A 15642-nucleotide genomic window follows, 5' to 3' on the forward strand; every position below is an offset into this window, starting at 1 on the left:
TCTATATTCATAAAAAAGAAAAAAAAATATAATACGAAATAAAATATATTTTTAAATGAATACAACTGCATTAAAAAACTTCATAACATTTATCATATATTTTTTATTTAAAAAAATATGTGTTGTAGGAATTGGCTTTGGCAGCCGATTAATAAATGATTAATCGTTTGGCGGTCTACAACTGATTACAATCAGGACGTTAGACGGAAATTTGTTAATATTGGTCAAATCCGGGCTTCGTGATCCTCAGCACTCCTAGATAGGAAAAATTAAAAAAAAAAAAATCAAAATTTCAAATTTTAATTATTACACCAAATTTTACAAAAATTTTAAATATTTCATATTTTCCAATTTTCAAAATTTTAAATGTTCAAATACTTATTTTCCTAGGATATATTTAGTTTTTAAAGAGTTTTATTAATAATTTAGGGTCTCCGTTTAATCTCCGATTAATCTCCGCTTATACCGATTAATCTCTTAACTTCAGCTGACCATCAAACGTTTTTTATTACCTTGGAAAATTATAAATAGATGTGAAAAAAAACACCAGAGTTTTATGATGCAAAATGGTTTTTTTTTCATATGTTTTTATTCAATTTAATCAGTTCAACCGGTTTAATTTAACCGTTTCAACTTGGTTTCGTAAAATCTATAGTTAAACTGCTCTCGTTCAGAAATATGCATAAAATCAATAGTTGAACCGTTCCCTTCTTCGGTTCACGATCTAATCGGTTCGACCGACCGGTTCAAACAAGTTTTTAAAACATTGCATTCAAACATTGTCTTTACATACTCGTGGAATTTGTCCAAGAAATCTTTTTCTATAGTGTTCATGGGTGAATAATGATATCCACCAAAGACTAATCTATCTCTGACTTAAAATCGCATAAGACCTTTCACATCGCCTCTTGCAAAACTAATTTGTAATGCCACTCACAAGAATCAAATGTCATGTTTATTTTGTCTTTCAAAGGTTGCAAGACTTGCAAACTTTAATTGCGTCAAAAATTTAATAAATAATAATAATAATAAAAAACTAGTATATTCAACATCAATTGTATGACCCACTAAATTTTCTTTCCAAAATAATAAATGATGGTGAGTTGGCATTTTTTAATGCAAGATATTCGATATTCCGGTTGCACGGATGTTGGTGCTCTAAGGGTAGGAAAAAATGTCTAAAAGTAATGTCTAATTAAATACATATTAAAGCATATCGACTTAAGGAACAGGAAAATTGATGTGTTTAGGAGTTTGGCCACAGCAGTTTCTGAAATTGACAATTCTAGTCCTTCATTGCTTGGTTTTTGTTGAATTTCATCCTTTTTTATTTTCATTCTTTTGGATTTTGACCACACCACTCTGTAAAGGCTACATTTTTTGTCCTTTTATATATTATTAATATATACATATTAAAGCCTACCGACTTAAGGAACAGGAAAATTGATGTGTTTAGGAGTTTGGCCACAACATTTTCTGAAATTGACAATTCTAGACCCTCATTGCTTGGTTTTTGTTGAATTTCATCCTTTTTTATTTTCATTCTTTTGGATTTTGACCACACCACTCTGTAAAGGTTACATTTTTGGTCCTTTTATATATTAATGCAGAAACCTTAAGGAACAGTAAAGTTTCATTCTTTTGGACTTTGACCATATCACTTTGTAAATGTTTCACTTTTGGCCTCAATCTTTTTACTTCTCAATCCTAATCTCAATAAATGTTTTTTTTAAAATGACACTTTTGTCCTAATACTTATTATACTTTAATATATGCGGTTCTTTTTTGATTTTCTTATATTGCATATTGAATTTGTAGTGGATTTCTTTCCCGTTTGTTTCTTAATCGATGAATTTAAAGGCCCCCTATGCTTTGGTTTATTAAAAAAAAGAAAAAAAAAACAAGACAAAGCCAAGACTTTTTTTACTAGTATAGCACAAAAGAATAGAAAACGAAAAGAATTATCTTTTATATATCTAATTGATATTAATAGACAATTGATCACAAAAAAATGATTATCAATTTTGGATTATTGATGAAAGATTCCAAGAAAATACTTGGTCTGTCATCATTGAAATTCGAAACATTTTAAACTAGACCTTAAAGTTTTGCAAATATATAGGATTATCCATTTGGATATGTATGCTCATGTACCGACCTATGTGATATGACATGTAGATAATTTATAGTCACTTTCATCTATGTGACGTGGACATGACATCCGAGTAAAATGTAATATATATATATATATATATATATATATATATATATATATATATATATATATATATATATGTGTGTGTGTGTGTGTGTGTGTGTATTTTTAAATCTCTTGCTTCTTGAAGACCACCGTCGTCTGTATTTTTCGTCTATATTGGTCACTAGTGTAGCTCTTTAAATATGACTTTATAGAAGAATTTCATGGGTATATAATTCATTTTTAGTGTTAAATTCAATGGTGAAACCCAAACCTACACACAACTTTGTAGTTTTGAAGTTTGTACTTGAATTTTGGTGAGATTCAATTTGATTCAAGTTTTTATTAAGTAATGATGTTAATCGGGATATAATTTTATGTTAAACATGGTTTTGAACTTTATTAATATATCATAAGTTATTAGAATTTGAATGATAGGTATTGGAGTTAAATTAGACAAGTCATTGATGCATATTTATAGTTTTTACTCGACTATGTGTAAGTCTGAAAAATTACATGACGTGAACATATCTTTGTAACTTTCTCGATTTTGACCCGTTCAGTGTCTAGTTTCTTATATGACTCCTCTATGTACCTAAACTAGTACTTAATTTATGAAATAAGTTAAATAAATTTAGAAACCTTAATTAGCTAATTTGGGGTCATTAGTGTTAATGTATTAGGTTTATTTTGATTCTTTATGTGATCAATAATTTCAAAATCCATCCATTGAGTGTAATAGAAGATTAATTAAGCAATTAAAGTGAATATGTACCATGAAACACATGCCCCATATTATAACATTATACTTTGAGATGTTTCTATATGTATAATATTACATTTGCACCTTGTTTGAAATAATATAAGTACGTAGATGTTGTATTCATGAAATGTTTTGAGAAAATGATTTTGAATTGCAGATAACTTACTATGTTTACAAAAAAATTTAAAGCGTGATCATGTGCATCTATCTATTGGGTGAGAATTTCGACTTGTGTGTTCATGACATTATGACAACTTGGATATCCGTTACGATAAATGGTGTACAATGAACAATGTTATGAATTACATTCTAAAAACCCTTAATATGTGGGTCGGGTCTTTTAAACCCCTCACATGGTACTTGTATGATGGTTCACATGTACCTTATACGATATGACGTTGTTTGTTTTCGGATAATTTCCTTCAACATGCTTCGTGTAGCCATCATCTCTTATGTTGAAAGGGAAACCCTTAGGACAAATTAAGGAACAAGGAAATGATTACGAGAATTAGGATTTTAGTTTGGTTTTCATGTCATGCATTGCATATATTTGCCCCGGTTGCCTTATATGCTTATTGAAGTTTGGTATTTCTCTATCATTTGCAACGTTTTCCCAAATAATTGATGTTTCTTGCTTTTATGAGTTTTGGGGAACAAGAGGGTTATGACATTTTTATTAAAATGTGTCCGTTTATTTTGTTTCTAAATTAGGTATTACTCACTAATAGCAATGATTTAACACATCTTGGTCTACTACTGAACCTTTATAGCTAAACATATCATAGTCTCTAGAGAGTGCCAGAGTTTAATTTTTTATGCCAAAATGACATATTATGTTTGTCTTCGTATATGTTGGAGTCTTTCCTATGTTCATAAGAATTGTGTTGGATAGAAAATCTTTGAACTCTACATATTCAATACACAAAAATGTTACATAAATAATTAATGGCAAAACAAAAGAACAAACATGAGTTATGCATGGAAGGAACTAAAATCAAACTTAGATTTCCATATTGGTACAAGAATACAAAAATCAATTTGATTTAACTTACGAGAAATTAAATATTCTGCTATATTTCTTTCTACTTATCTTCATACCCATGCGAAATGATGACAAGTGTATTGAAATATTATTAATTTTATCAAAATATGACACCTGTCAACTTTGTCACCATTTCATATGCATGAGTAGGAAGATAAGTAGCAAGAAAAGTGTGAGAATATTTAATTTCTCTTAACTTTATTCTGAATACAGAAATAAAATATCATCCTACTTATTCTTCTTATTCAACTGTGACAACTGCTAAAATTAGGTCAATATTAGTCAAACATAATCTCTATGTAATAGACCCAATGTAACATATTCCACTTGTGTAACGCCCGCAGATGCGACTAGTCAATTTAGAGATAATAATCGTTAAAAATGACTTTTTGATAGAAGATTATTTAGAATAAATAATCTTAACCAAAGTATATTATATATCACAAGGATTCCGCAAATATAAAAAACATTGAAATCCGACTTATAACGAAGAAGTTGTGACTCGTCAAAGTTTTGCGACAAAATTGGCATGGCGTTGAGTATCTTAAAAAGTGAATTTTTGATAAACTACTTTTTAGCCTTAGCAATCTAAACGAAAGTTGTAGTATACGTTAAACCGAGAGCGTGCATATAGAGAACGTCCAAATCTGACTTTTTTAGAGGAAGTTATGATTTTTCTAAGATTTGACATAATCTAAACGAGAATTAAAGATCGATCGATTTTTAGCCGACACAATCTAAACAAGAATTGAAGATTTCATTAATAGGAGCTCAACGATATAAAGACAGACGAAAACAGACGTTCGATGAAAAAGTTATGAATTTTTAACGAACTTTATCTGTCTAATTCTGTTAAAATATAACTTTAAAAATAAAGTCAAAGTTAGCCGACAGAGTCTAAACGAAAGTTGTAGATAATGTAGCTACGAAATTTAGAAGATAATTAATGTCTGCGATTAATCAGCGAGTGACGCGTGGCTAGATCTAGGCCAGACCTTCCTCCCTACGGCTTCGCACGACATGTGTCAGGAGTACGCCCAACGTAGCTCTATGTTCACCCAGTGTATGCGGAGCTGGCAGCCTATAAATAACACTCGTTTTTCTTCATTTCTCCACACCAATTCACTCCAAATCTCTCCCAAACACCCCCAAAGCATCAAGTCTTTTCTCTAGCCCTTATTAGGAGTTAGTAGCGACTCTCGGAGCACTAGAAGTCCCCGAGAAGAAGAGCTTTCGGCTTAGAAAATCTGCCCGCACAGAGCCTGGTTCTTTGCTAAACTCCCTTGTAAGTGATTTATGATTACCCTACTTTAAGTATAACTTATGTTTAAGTTCATTATCGATATTACGAACCTATAAACAAGATTTATCAATGATTCCAAGTTTTTATACTCATTAATCTACTTACGTGGATGATATCTAGGCTGTGATTTAGTAAGGTGTTTAAAGTGGGCTTTCCAAACAGTATACTTTGTATACCAAACAAACCATACCTCTGATATGATCCTACCTTGTTGTTCCTTACTTGATAGATCATGAAAGTAGACTTTAAGTTAATGATGAATCTAGACTAATAATTAGTCGCAATAAATATTAGACTAAAACTTAGCGATAATAATGCTAGGTATCACTGAAGGAAAAGACGATTGTTAAAAGCGAAGCGTTGCCCGAATTTCGAGTCATCGCTTTAACAAGTGAGTGCATAGTTACTTTAATCTTACACATATATATATGAAGTATTTAATGTAAATTATGTGCTATATGTGCCAATTATCTGTGTTATTGATATCTATGTTGGATGAACGATTTATACACGTTTTACTTGATTTAAAATGTATATATATTTTTATATCTATAAATATATTGGGTAAAAATGGGTAAATGAAATATGAGATGAAAGATGATGAGAGGTGAAAGATGATGAAAATCCTTGACTTTAACGATGATCCAATCATCTAGCAGAGTATAGATGATGACTAGAGACTATTCTAGACAGTCCAATAGAATGCTAGCAGGCTTGCAACCTGTAGGTGTTGTGAATGACGTGTTCACCAGATGTACTCTAAAAACCATGGCAACTATGTATCTAGTTCCCAATAGATGATCACTGGCAGCTATGGACTTAGTGCCTTACAAAAGAACGTTGGCAGCTATGGATTTAGTGCCTAATAGATAACATCGACAACTACGGGCTTAGTGCATATTGGATAAACCCTGACATCGATGGACTTTGTGCCTATTCCTTTGGACAATCCTTAGGAATGAATGAATGAAGAATATATGGTTCTTAAGGTAGAACCTTAAGGATAAAGAAGATAATGGGGATGGGAAGTTAGGTTAATTGTTTGATGATTAAACATAATAATTATATTATTATGGGTTAAAAACCCTGTGTACTCACCAGGTTTCCCAACCTGACCTACTTAGTTTATTTGTATCACAGGTGTCGATACGAAGATACATTACACTAAGAGATTAAAGGAGATGTAAATCATTAGTGTAAATGAATGTAAGGTCTATTCATGCTTATGTTTCTCTATTGACGATGACATCCCAATGTTTTAATATAAGCAAAATACATTTCTCCGCAAATGCTTTGATAATATCTCTATCATGTTTTCTGGGAACAATTCCGCAATATTATTCTTTAAAACAGATACTTTGATTTTTTAAATAAGCATAAATAAAAATTTTAAAATGACTATGATTTTGGGGATGTCACAACTCATTTTAATGCAAATAAAATTTTCTTACTTTGAAATGCATCCAAAATATCATTTAAATTTTCGATTGGTGAAAATATTTGACGAACAAACATTTTTCGTTATACATATGTAATGATTTGATATATATGATTTACAAATATATACATATTAAGTATTATTAAGAATATATGAAACTAATAAGAGAGTACATGGAATTACGAAGATGTGGATATGAAGAATGTCGAAAACGGAGTTCATATGTAAAATTTATTACAATCCGAAGAAAAGAGACAGTTGAGAGACAGTTTGCAACCTGTGATCGTAATAACGAAACTTCAAACCTTTCGTTAAGTGCCTTAAACTATGAAATTAGAATTTCTAAAAATTTCTCTTAATTTCCATTCAATCTAGTATTTGATTGTAAAAGTAACTCATTTTGCCCAAATCGCCCGACACTACCATCGATAATATCAAGGCAGAGCAATTTCGGCTTTCCCATTAACCAATCATCAAACAACTTCTTAGGTTAGCTACAAGGCTCATCACCAAAACATATTAACATTTTAAGAATCACGAAAAGGTCTAGCATTTGATTTAATTGTTAACTTTTCCGTTTCACGTAAAACTGACACTTTTGCGAATATAGTCAAATCGCAACAAAAAAAGAATCTATCGTTAACGTACTTCTAGACGACTCGTTCACCTAGTTGTGTGACTGGTTAGGTGAATATTTTTTATGTTTTACGGAGGGTAAAATCGATTAGGCATAAATCTGTAACTTGAAAATTTTCACGAGAAGTCGGATTGGGGCACCCAAGACAAGCGGCACGAGAATGCGTCACACAGTAGGGTCTCGTTCATACACGTCACCCAAGAAATTGGACTATAAATAACAGCTGATTAGCTCCTCTATCCTTCATATCACCCCTCTCTCTAGAAACCTCCCTCTTTCTCCTTGTTATTCCGTTCGACACACCATCGACCGAGCCCCGACCTCTGAACGACATCCGACAGCCTCCCGACCATCGACATGAACTCCGACGACCCTCTTTTCCGATGATGATCAAGCTGACAACCCTATTCCAGCGACTTTCTGGTGACCGGATAACGTTTCTAGCGAAGTTTTTCCAGAAATCAATCCCCTTTTATGATGATCATTTTACGACGTTTTTCCAGAGAAGTGCTGCCCGGTTGATTTTTTGACATGATCAGATGTTTTAAATAAAAACATGATATTTAAAAGCACGCTTTGAAAATGAGTTCATGGCCCCCATTTTAAAACATTTAACTTGAGGGAAGAATGCATGCTTAAAATTATATTTATGGTTTATATAAATATAAAATGCTATTTAACTATCGTTAAACTGTCTTGTATATAAACTAATAAATTACACTGTCGTTACTCTATTTACATAATTTGGATATTAGTTATTCACTGTCGTTATTCTATTCACATAACTTGGATAATAGTTATGCATTGTTGTTACCCTACCCATATAACTTATGTAGTAGTTATGCATTGTTAAAACTTTTGTTATAAAGTAGTTATACACTATTAATCTTTGGCCTAGTAACTTGACATATTAAGTTAAGACTACAATCTTTTAGAAATACTCACTTAATGGTTTACATGAGACATTACCCTAAGTGTAATACTTAACATACCTCGGACTTATGACCTTTAAATCTTAAGTTAGCGGGAGATTTATGTATAGTTCTATACGGGTTGACACCCCACCAACGGTTGCTAGCTACAACCTCTACGGTCAAGTCACAGGTGATAACTGTCTACACATTTACGACATCCAATGAAGCATCGGGAGCGGCAACACATTATTTAACACCTATGTTATAGGGACTCATTGTAATTTTAGGAGTGTTCTGAATACATATATATATATATATATATATATATATATATATATATATATATATATATATATATATATATATTGTAACATCGATAAAAATCATGATAAATTTAAACTTTTAAAAACAACCAAATTCACAAATTATTTATAATCATAGTTTTCAAAACAACTTCAACATCAAAGTCTCCCAAAATCATAGGTCAAAAACATGAGGATGTATACGGTCATGCCTTCGCCTTCCCGCGATCATTCGAAATACCTGAAACATAACCTAAAACTATAAGCCAACGCTTGGTGAGATCCCCCAAAGTACCAACACATAACATAAGCATAATATAGATAGCATGCATACAGAGCCTTTCAGCCTGACTAGAACGCCCCTCCAGCCTACAGGCTATCTGGTACGCTCACAAAACCTTTAGCATGACTGGTATGCCTCATCGGGCCTTCATCCTATCTGGAATGTTCACCGGGACTTCGGCCTGAGTAGTACGCCTCTCGGGCCTGCAGTCTATCCGGGATGCCTTGAGTCTCTTGTCCCTTAGACTACACTGGTCCGCCTCAACCCAATAACACATAAATCATGTCGACATATATATAACCGATAAGCGTACATATAACCAATCAACATCCAATCAGACAGATCTTACAGATCACTAAGCATAGCATCATCCTATATACCAGGATACAGATCTAACAGATCACTACAACATACCAACATGCGATAAACGATGATAACAATCCAAGGGGCTGTCCTTTGTGCCTTCGACCCAAAAGTACAATGAGGAAAACACACCTCGCAAACTAAACAGAAGTTGATGAGGTCTCGACTTCGAATCTCAACTCTCTAACCAACACCTATTCCCACTAAATGACCAATTTTCATCAAAATCCCAAAATACCCTCAAAGTCAAACTTGGTCAAACTAACTAGGTCAACTGATTCAGCCCAACAAAGTCAACCCGACCGAGTCAACTCAGGGTACATACGCGGGACATACTCCTGAGGTACGTTGGCCGTACACGAAGTCTCGCAGGTGGACCATCATCGGAGTGGTTGACCTCATATTTAGGGCGTACTCCGTGTATGCGGTGCGTACCTCGCAAGTCCCGAAATCCATTTAAGAGCTTAATGCCTTAAGCTCTTACATCCAAACTTCAGATCCATGGCCAAAATACTCTTAGGAGTCATAAAGTCTCTAACTTTATGACCTAGCATGTCCAATAAGTGCTTAACACAAGGTCTTATTCCATTAGGACATTCTACAAGATGCATGAAGCAAAACTAACCATTTGGAACCCATTTTTATGACTTAAGACCCCTCCTAGGGTCTGAAAGGACAGCTCAAAGGTCAATAACATGCTATATTCAAGATCTAATGTTTTGGGACCAAAAAGCTCCATAAAACAACCAAAACTAGATCTATGAGATAGAGGGATCAAGTTGCAAGATTTTTACCTTATAATGGTTGCAAATGAAGTAGAAATCCCAGATCCAAGTGTTCCACTCCTTCAAGATGAGCTTGGCTTCCTTCTTTCTTCTTCTAAGGCACCAAAACACACTTCTATGCTTGAAAAGGCTCCTCAAGGTGGTTATAGGGTTACAAACACATATGAGAGGGATGGATGCAGTTAAGGTGGGTGAAATGATGCCATACGTGTGCTTAAATAAGAGACACACTCTATAAATTAGGGTTTCCATAACTAGTTAGTACGCCCGACATACAATGATGTACGCTCATCGTACACCATGTACGCATGGCGTACTCCGAAGGCCATAATTACAACAATACCATTAGGGTTCTTTTGCACATTTTAATGAACTTAGGGACCAAGATGCAACATAATAAAATTATAGGGTTGAAATTTGAAGTACCTTATCATCTAGATGTTACATATAAGTTGGGAGACCAATTATATACAGCAAAAGCAGTACTTTTTGGTATAAAAATACATTTTGTATACGGTAAAAGCAATACATTTGAAATAAAAGTACATTAATATATAAGTTGAAATAGTGCGTATATACAGTTTAACACTACTTTTGGTAAATAAAAAAGTACATTAATATATAAGTTGAAATAGTACTTATATACATTAAAACCTATATATTTTGGTTTAAAAGTACATACTTTATGGTTTTAAAACATATTTGAAAACATACTTCTTGGATTAGAAGTACATTTGATACAAACATTACAAACCTATAAACTTACTAACATTATGTTGACTCTCTTTCAAAACACATGTATTCTCAGCGAATTGAGAAGCTGAAAGTCACACATTCAAAATAATCAAGGGATTGAAGTCTACCTAGTTTATAGTTACTTTTTGTTAGGGCATGCTCAAAACTTTCAGATTATTATGTACTCTTATAATATGGATGTTGTAATTTACTTTTTTCAGTAATAAAAATTTATACATTATGATCAACACTATCTACACATTTACAACGTCCGATGAAGCGTCAGGAGGGGCAACACATTAGTCAACACCTCTGTTACAGGACTCATTGTATGTTTGAGAGTGCTCTCTCTCTCTCTCTCTCTCTCTCTCTATATATATATATATATATATATATATATATATATATATATATATATATATATATATATATATATATATAAAGTTGGGAGACAAATTATATACAACGAAAACATTAATTTTTTCTATAAAAATACATTTTTTATATGATAAAAATAGTACTTTTGGAATAAAAGTACACTAATATATAATTCGGAATAATGCTTATATATAACAAAACACTACTTTTGGTAAAAAAAAAGGTACATTAATCTATAAGTTAAAATACTACTTATATATATATATATATATATATATATATATATATATATATATATTGGTTTAAAAGTATATACTGTTTGGTTTTAAAGTACATTCGAAAACATCGTGGATTAAAATTACATTTGAAACAAACGTTACTAACTTACAAAAGTTACCAACATTATGTTGAAGCTCTTTCAAAATGCATGTGCTCTCATGGAATTAAGAAGATGAAAGTCACACATTCATAATAATCATAGGATTATGTAACATCCCGAAGACGGGGTCTTTGGTCCAAATGCCATGCATTTGGCATAGAACTATAGGCATTCAAACGTCAAGAACTCTATGATGGATACCATCCGTTTGCATGTAGAGACCAAACCCTAATTTTTAGGGTTTGCACCATATTTAAAGAACATTATGGCCTCAAAACCCTTCACCACTCCAGCCTCAATCCTCATTTCGAAAACCCTAAGTGTGTATGAAAGTTTGAAGCCTTGTGCATCTTTTTGGTATCATTTTATTGTTCTTTATAGAGAAGGAAGATCATTGGAGTGTTGGTGTTGCTCCCAAGCTTGTAGATCTAGACTCTTGGCATCTTGGAGCATAATTTTGTGGTATAAAGTTCTAAACTTGATCATCATATCTCTAGATCTTGCTTATGTTAGAAGTCTGTGCCTATTAGCCCTATTTTATTGGTTTTTTTGGGTAAGAGCTACCTTAGACCAAAGGAGTTGTCCTTTTGAACGTTTTAGGGTAGATTAAGTTATAAAAGTATGATCTTGGACCTTCCTTTCACTCCATGCAAGTGTTGAGGTGTCTTAATGGGTTAAGGAGTTTGAGTTTTAGCTTTTGGGATCATTGTAACCATACATGGCGATAAAGTTTGAAACTTTATGGCTTTAGACGTTCCATTATGATTGTATCTAAAGTTTGGACATGAGATCTTAAGCCATTAACACATTGGTTTGGAAGTTTGTAAGAAGCGATGTAACATCCCAACTCCCAAGTATAATATTAAGTTAATTTACATTCATAATGTCAATGAAATTCGACGAGTTGGATGCCCCAACTCGCTGAGTGGAGGAGTTAATGGCCGCATGATTTTAGAATCTACTCAACGAGTTGGAGGACCCCAACTCGCCGAGTAGGTGCTGAGTGAGAAAACCCGAATTTTCAGGGTTTGTGTCCTATTTAAAGGACCTTAAGCTTTCATTTCCGCCCCCCTTATCACCATAACACTCTGTGAGAAACCTTAATTGCGCTATAACCTTATGTGAGAGAAAGAAAGGCTAATATTGTGTGTTTTAGTGCGTTTTTGGAGGAAAGTTGAGGAACAAAAGGATTGAGACGAGATGGAGCTTCTGGATCTGGTATTCATTCATTCCTAGCTTATGTTTGAAGGGAAAAAGTCACCACCGTGCTCATTGTTTGGTTATATCTTGTTTCTAGGTAGTTTAGGGCCTTTTCCATCCTTCTTTGAGTTCTTGAGTGTTTTGAGCTTGCCATGGAGTTGAGACTTCAGATCTGGACCATATATAGTCCCTTGAGCCCAAAGATCCAAGCTTTATCAAGATTATGGCAATTGTTTATGAATTAAACCCTATATAGAGCTTGTTTTGGCATTTCGAGCCCTAGATTCCATGCATGGACGTAAAGCTTGCAGCTTTACGTGGTATTTCAGCCTTGGGAGGCTAGATCTAGAGTTTAGGACATTATTTCTACTTAGAATCGTCTAAATAATAATTGGTCTAGAGGGACTCGACGAGTGCATGAGCCAACTCGACGAGTCAGCTAGGGTTTTCCTCGATAGACTGGACGCGCTACAACTCGACGAGTTGAGTTGGATTTTCCCGATACTTCAGAGAAAGTGAAGGTACTCGACGAGTCACATAGATTCACTCGACGAGTTTAGTCAACATGGACTGTTGACTTGAGCGTTAACTTTCATTGACTTTTAGGGTTTGGTCAACTGTGGACCTTGGAGACCATGGAGGGGTAAAATGGTCTTTTCACCGTTTTGAGATTTAGTAGAGGAGTTAGCTTAGCATCCCGTAGTGCTTATTACAAATTGCTTATTAGAGACAACTATATTATGTAGGCGAAGTTTAGCCTATTCGTGGGGTACTAGATCTACTTGCTTACTTCTGAGGTGAGTCTCTCACTATACTTACCTGAGCGGTAATACTATGTGACCAGAGGGTCTTATTTGAGTTATCGACCGGAGGGTCCTATGTGCTTATAATGAGTTATGTGATATTATGCATTTTGTCTTTGTCATATATGCGATATTATTTTGTGTTTTACGGAGTTAGGATCGGAAGGTCCAAACCGAGTTGTGAGACCAGAGGGTCTTCACTGAGATGTAGGACTGGAGGGTCCAACCCAAGCTGTGAGACCGGAGGATCCTCACTAAGACACATGACCGGAGGGTCCACACCGAGCTGTGAGACCGGAGGGTCCTCACCGAGACACATAAGACCGGAGGTTCCATGTCGAGTTAAAGCCATGAGAGGCTTATTATTTATGTTTGTGGTATTTTGAGGAACTTAATAAGCTTCATGCTTACCGTGTTGTGTGATATGTGTTTCAGGTACTTCTCAGGACCACGGGAAGGCATCAGGTTGATTGTACACACCTGTTCGAGATTATGTTTGAGGATTCTGGGATATTATCAGTCCTTTTGTTGATTTGTGTTTTGACAACTGATACATTTATGGTTTTTGAGAAATGTAATATTGAGTTTTATGTGGTTTAAAAATGAAAAAATTTGATTGAAAATTTAGAGCGTTACAAGTTGGTATCAGAGCCTTGGTTTGAAGGACTCGGATGTACTCTCGGGTATATCTGGTCTCAAATTGAAGATTTGAGAATTTTTTTCTAAAAAGAAATGATTTTTCTAAAACGAGTAAGATTTTTAAAGAGAAAACAAGCTGGAGCAGTGTGTACAATCAACCAGAGCCCTAACGGTGATTTCCCAAAATACCATTACTTGTGCATATTATGAAATACTTATGAGATATTAGAACTACATGCTAGAGGATAGGATAGGTATTTCAAATATTATGGATAGAGTTGCCGCATTCATGATGCCTTAGCCTAGGGTATGCTATTTATTGATTTAATCTATTATTTTCTATGTGTGTGTACTGAGTAGGGAGAAACATAGCATGAATCTTTTTGAGAGAGTTCTGAGTAATCTAGGAGAGATACCTAGATGAGCATTGAGGAATCTACCGAGAGAGTAGTTTGATATTCGTGAGGGATAGAGTACTGTGAATTAGGATCCTAGGAGGAGGACTTGGAATGACTACAGGTTGGTGTGGAAGGTAGTATTGGGCCCGAACTACTGAAAGCACCAGATCTGTATGCGACCAAAGTAAGAATCTTAGGATGCTAAGGAGCGTGTAGGGGTAGGTAATCGAGTGTGTGTGTGTGTATTGAGCTACTCTTTTATGATTTTGTGTTTGCACTTCAAAGACACTATGGTGATTACCCGCAACAACCTCGGGGGCAGTGGTACCAGTAACAAGAAGATTCGCAGGATCATTCATGAGGAGGTGGCGGCAGTTATCAGAGAGGCCATAACAGATATGTTTGGGTCTATTAAGACCACGTTGGTTGAGACATTCGATGAGCGATACGATGTTGTTACGGAGGATGCTGCTACTGCAGCCACCACGGCCATAACTGCAGCCAGGCCACAAGGAGGTGACTCGTTGTTATTCTGTGATCTCAGCAACACGAAGCCACCAGAGCTTGATAGGACATAGGATCCGATCACTTCCATAAGATGGATCTCCGACATTGAGGGGTGTTTCTATACGTGTTCATGTCCAGAGCATCTAAGAGTCTGATTCGTGTTGAACCAGCTTCGCTTGGGAGCGAAGGACTGGTGGAAGTTTGTGACGAATGATTTTACCCATGCAGATCATGCTGCAGTGACTTGGGAGAGGTTCACCAAGTTATTCCGATATGAGTATGCTCTGCAGGTGGAGAGGGAACTTTTGGAACAGGAGTTTCTGTCTCTCAAGCAGAAGATAGAGTCAGTGACAGAGATTACAAGGATGCTTCATGACAAGGCGTTGTTCTGCCCTAAGCACGTATACACTGAGAAAGCAAGTGTGAGTCAGTATTTGAGCATCTTGAGGAGAGATATTCGGGAGTTCGTGGCGAACTCATCTTATCGGACATTGGCTGAGTTGCAGACCAATTCCAGGAGGAGAGAAATTGAGCTGGAGATTCAGACCAGGAGGAAGGAGAGCAGCAGGGGAGAGA

This window comes from Lactuca sativa, chromosome 7 (assembly GCF_002870075.4).
Source record: "Lactuca sativa cultivar Salinas chromosome 7, Lsat_Salinas_v11, whole genome shotgun sequence".
In the NCBI taxonomy this organism is placed as follows: domain Eukaryota; kingdom Viridiplantae; phylum Streptophyta; class Magnoliopsida; order Asterales; family Asteraceae; genus Lactuca; species Lactuca sativa.